The sequence below is a fragment of the Acomys russatus genome, chromosome 13 (genome assembly GCF_903995435.1).
Source record: "Acomys russatus chromosome 13, mAcoRus1.1, whole genome shotgun sequence".
NCBI classification, from domain to species: Eukaryota; Metazoa; Chordata; class Mammalia; order Rodentia; family Muridae; genus Acomys; species Acomys russatus.
This window is the reverse complement of record NC_067149.1, coordinates 60,079,996-60,085,995: the sequence shown is the minus strand read 5'-3', so window position 1 is coordinate 60,085,995 and position 6,000 is coordinate 60,079,996.

Sequence of the window (6,000 nt, the reverse complement as noted above, 5' to 3'; positions counted from 1 at the left end):
CTGGGCTTGCCTACACCAAATCTGGCAGAGTTTAGCAGGGGAAGGGAGGTCATTACCACTGCTCTGGGAAGCAGACTTAGTAGTTGGGGATGCTCACAGTAAAGGTGCCTGTGAGGAACTGAATTCAGCAGGCAGGGTGAGGGGCACCTTCACCCTGTAGATGTCATGCCAGGAGAAGGACAGCTTCATGGTCTCATCATGCCAACGGTTAGAATCACAGATGTGGAGAATCATGTAGGACAGATGTGGTTCTGTCAGGCTCTACAGTCAAGTCTGTGTCTCACCACAGCCCCTGAAAGGAGATGTGCTACCTTTGTGTGTGTGAGAATATTTAGGCTCTGAGATAGCTGGGGACTCTGTGACTTCCGAAGGACTCTAGGACGCTGCAGACCAAGCTTTTCAGTGATGCAGCTCTGCACCCCCAAACCACCAGGCAGCATGCCAAGGGCTTTCCACTTAATCCCCTACACAAGGCGGTAGAGGAAGCTTTTAGTATCACAGTTACCAAACAAGGAAACTGGTTCATAGATGGATTACGTGACATTCACAAATGGTGCCTGCTTACCCCAAGCTTCTACTCTTGACCCAGGCATGTTTACACAGGAGGGTTGTGCAAATTGGCTTCTTAAAAGCAACAGGCTTGCTGGGCGGTGGTGGCGCACGCCTTTAATCCCAGCACTCGAGAGACAGAGGCAGGCGGATCACTGTGAGTTCGAGGCCAGCCTGGTCTACAAAGTTAGTCCAGGACAGCCAAGACTACACAGAGAAACCTTGTCTCAAAAACAAAACAAAAACAAAACAACAAAAAAAAAGCAGCAGGCTTCATTAGCTAGTTAGTTTTGATTGATTGATTGATTGATTGATTGATTAAGCCAAGGTATCATGGAGCTCAGACTGGCCTTGAACTTGCTATGCAAAGGGGGATGCACCTGAACTTCTCACCCTCCTGTTTCTATTCCCTGGGTGCTGGGATTACAGGCATATGTCACCTGGGAATCAAAACTAGGCCTTCATGTATGCTAAGTAAGCAAGCACTTCAGCAACTGCACTAAATCCTCAGCCACCAGTGAGCATTTAAAAAGATGCTTGGCGAATCCACACAAGTTCTTTACACAACTACAGTATAAATCAGGCCCCAGCATTGCTTTGTGGGAAACCTCTCCCATATGTGTTGCTTGGATTGGGCACACTGGATGCCTGCTAGACAGCTTGTGCTGCTAGCAGAGAATTGAAGTTCAAAGCCAGGCCTGGGCAAGGTTTTGGCCCCTCGTGTCTATAATTTATATTCCAAGGCCAATGACCTGAGGGGTGTTGCCCTGGAGAAACAGCAGCCATCACATTCAGGTATTGAGTGAGCTTTGTTGTTTTTTAACCAATCTAAAGAAGTATGGCTCTTAGAAACTGTGAGGTGGTAACTTAAACTAAAATTGTGTTACTAATATATCCTAAGTTAACCCAGGAATTGATTTTAGATGCACATGATTTTTTTTTTTTAATGCTCTATGTGGTAAGCTGAACATGTCACATGCCAAGCTCATATACTGAACACCACGTCTAATGTTATAATTAGGATTTGGGGCCTTGGGAAGTAATTATGTCATCAGAGCCCTGACTAGTGGGATTATTGTCACTATAAATTGACCCCACAAAGCTCTCACTTTCTTTGCCAGTGAACAGTGCTCACAAGGACTGACTGTGTTCAGCCAGTGGTCTATGAGAACTGGAATCCTGTAGCTCCGTACCTCGTCAGTCCATGTTGTCTTGCTGCCGAATCCTGAGCTGACCGAGATAGAGGGGAATTCTATTACCACATTAGCTCATAGACTGCACAACAGAGTTGCTGGAGCCTCCCCACTCACAGTAGTTAACTGTTTTATGACACTACACTGTGCTTCTCTGCTGTCCCCACCCATGTTGCTTCCTAGTGTCTCTGGCTAAAGGCAATAGGATATAGTGTGACCGCAGACATTAAGGAGGCCTTCTAAGACTGCTAGTTTTTGTATTTGTTTCTTAAGATGTGCTGTTTTAGTCTGTTTGTTTTTTCATTTAGAATAACTTCAGCAAATTCATTGTATTTTGATCATATTCAACCCCTTTTTGACTCCTTACAACCCTGCCCTCCAATTCCATATCCACCAACTTTGTGTCCTCTTTTGTAAGTTTATTCTTAATTTTGTGCCTATATGTGTAGATATGTACACAGAAGTGCAGTGCCAGCCGAGGCCAGAAGAGGGCATCAGATGCCCAGGAACTGGAGTTTTAGGTGTCTGTGAGTCACCGCATATGGATGCTAAAAAAACGAATTGAGGTCTTCAGGAAGAGCATCCAATGTTTTTGTTTGTTTGTTTTTTGTTTTTTGTTTTTTTTTTTTTTCATCCAGTGTTCTTACCTGTGGAGCCATCTCTCCACTCCATACTTTGTATTTGTGAAAGAGATTTCAGGTACAACTTCTACTTTCAGCAGCATTTAGGACTAAGGAAGTCCCGTACCAGGGAAAATGCAACACAAAGGACTGGGTTGCCACTCACACTGCCTGACATCATAGAAGTTCATGGCTTCCACTGTGTTGGGGCTTCCACTGATAGGAAACCACTGTGAAATATGGTAACCCAGGAGTCTGAACCCCAGCCAGCAACAACCTTATGTGTATTCTACCGGAGCTCCTGGAAGTTTGGACTTTGTGGAAAAAATTGGGAAGCAATAACAGCAACACAAAAATTTAAAGAGATTTAACCTGGAGGAAAGTGACTTCTAAAGAGTAGTGTCATTTCTATCGTAAAGTTTATCTGTTAAAGATAAGCTTTCATCTGTGGCCTTTCCCTCCATCCTTGGTTTGCATCACGGGTTAACATTGGATGGCCATTTCATGTTTGACCTGTCTTTTGAGAATTTTGCCAAATGGGTACGCATCATTGTACTAAAAAATATTGCATTCGCTGGTATCCTGCAGATAAAGGGCAGGCTGAGGCTAAGCATGACTCTCAGTGACCGCACACACAGTTGTGGGCAAGCAGCTGTCATTTGTCCATGCTGTGACTCGAAAATGCAGGCTTCTTGCTCCCGGAAATCCCAGAGTCTAGCAGGGAGCTTCTGGTATTATGTCACAGCAACCGAGAATGAAACTAGAGCAAATGGCTTACATTGAAAAGTTGTCTTCTGCATTACCTGGAGATGACACTAGTAGTTTATCAGTGGCAGATGTAAACAGGAGGCAGAAGGGTGTAGTGGGGAATATGACGTTGAGCATGGAAAGTGGATATTCTAACTCTATAATAATGCTATTTTCATAACAATAAACTGTGATATAAAGAACTTAGCACATGAGAAAGAAACTGTCGTTGCCCTGAAAGACCGGTGAAATGTTGTGTCCACCCTGCCTGAGGGAATCTTATCCTCTTTTCAGAGCATCTATAGGAAGCCGCACCTCCCCAGTTAGCCAGGTAAGGACTGAGCCTTAGGCAGAAGAAAACCTTGAAAGAAAATTGACATGTACTTGCTCAGTCCTTCCAATTTAAATTCTAAATTTTTAACCTACTTTTTAAAAATCTGGTAATCGCTCCATTGCACTTATGCTAGTATTTAATATAAACGGTCACCAAATATTTTGAATTTTTTTCCCTTCATGGACATGAGTCAGTTGATTAAAGCTGAGTGCAATACATCGCTCTGAGAATTGGCTTATAAGAGAGACACTGACAGACTGTCTTGTGATAAGCCCCTCACAGACTCTAAAACAAAGGTCCTCCTCTTCTTCATGGCCAGCAGCCAGAAACATTATGACCAGAATCTTCTTCTTGAGCACCCAAGTAGGCTGTTGGAAACCATGGCTGGGTGTCTGCAATTCTCCCCATCAAGTTTTGATTTTCCATAACCTGTTTCGCCAAGATGAATATCATATTTGGTCCTGGGCACGGCTCCTGACTCTGTGCCCCGTGCCAACCACCAGGCTGGAGATCTGTAAGCTGGGAGATGGGCCAGCTATTTGAAGCACGTTGCATCAGACATTCCCTGGGGTGTAAAGGAAGGGCCCCTTGCTAGAAAGCAGGGGGAATTCTGCCCTCAGAGACTGGACTCAGTCGTTTTAACTCTTTGGCGAAAGGCCAGTCCTCCAGCCAGAAGCTATCATGTGGCCTGTAGAAAATTTAGACACAAAGCCTCCAGTGCTTGCTTTTTGGGAGGACACTATAGCCTATTCTAAAAGATATTTTTGCCCTCAGGGGAACAGCTTTAAGAATGGAATGTCATTGTAAAATATGACATTAAAAACATGTTAGTAGATTTCCTCACTCACAAGCCATGTAAATGTTCAGGAGTAATAGTTTTTTCTTTGCAGTGAGAAAATGAAAATTCCATATTAGCTGTCTAAAGAAAAAAAAATAAGCCTAACCTCTAATTTTCTTTTTGAGTTAAATATAATCATACAATTCTCAGTGGTGGAGATAGATTAGTGGTAATTATTACATTTGTGAATCAGACCCTAGTGGTAGTTTGTGAACTAAGTTTGTGACTTGTCTTTTTCAGACCCAGAATTCCATCTCGCCGGCACCCATGACAAAGGCTTTATGATTCAACACTCCTTAGTGCTCTCTGTGTGTTGTGTCAGCTCTTGTGAACTATGTTTGCTAGTCTGTGTGCTCCCTCAATACAATGCCTGACTCAAATGACTTTCTTAAAAACTTAACTAAAAATACAGAAGAGTCCCTGGAGACCTCACTTGTGAATGGTAAAGCTGGAATCTGGGGAAGAAATAGACCTGCTTAGAGTGGTCTTAGGGCTCATCAGAGAACCAAGCAAAGCATGGGTGAGTGGTTTATCCCTTTTGATAATCTCTATAGCTACAAAAATATAACTCAGCTTTCAGCATCCTATAGTGTCTTAACTCCAACCAATTCATAGTGGGAAGAAAAAAAATTAAATCTTTTTCTGATTGGACATCTTTCCCACCTTAAAGTCCACAACCCGAGGGGCATTGGGGGAACAAAGTGATGAGAACAGAAAGTAAAAGAATGATCTGGAAATCTGTCTCTCTGTGACCTCTCCACAGTCTCAACTCTGGGTCAGCAGTGCAGCCAGTCTTCTCGTGTCTTCTTCTGAGAAAGCTGGCCTGAGGCCACCAGATCTCTGCTGTGAAGGGGTGCTTAAGGAGAACATGAAAGATGGACGAAGTGCTTGCTTCCATGGGATGTCACGGCCCAGCCTAGGGAACTTATATAAGCATCGTTGTGGCCGTCTGCTTCCTATCAGTGCTTCCATGGTTACACAGATTCACCCCTCACCTGCCTCTGAGTGAGATTCTAAGACTATCACACACGTGCCTGCCACCTTTCCTTAACGTCGTTTATTCCGGAGACTGGCATGATACACTGTTAAAATGGAATTTCCAGGAAGGGGCTGTAACAGAGTGAGAGGAGGAGCAGGTAGCAGGAAGGAGTTGGGAAGCAGAGCCAAGTAGGTGAAAAAAAAAAAAAACCTGACATTCCTAATGGAGTCCCAGCTGTCAGCCTGCAGGTTACGGACATATCCTGCCGTTCCCCCTGCCAGGCAGAGAGGCTTACTGGCCTGATCTTTCGGGACCTCGCCAAGGTCTGCTGTGTCCTGGACTCCATAGCCATAAGCATCAGTGGGGTGTGAGCTATTCATTTGGTAGCCTTTACTGTTATGAAGGTCACAGACAAAACATTAAATTGATCCTATGTACAGTATCAGGAAGATGACTGGGAGCGATAGCTCAGCTGTTAAGAGCATGTACTACTGTTGTAGAGGCCCTGAGGTTGGGTCCCAGTACCCATGCCACATGGCTTACAACTGCTCATGACTCCGGTGACAGGGGATCTGACATCGTCTTCTGAACCCCATGTGCACATATCCACACACAGAGCCATGCATGACTGAAATAAAATAAACCTTGGGGAATGGAGGGAAACGTTAGGGCAGGGAGCAAATATCAGACACATAAGTGGGCTCGCGGCAGTCACGTAACTCCAAGGAAGCTGGCAAATG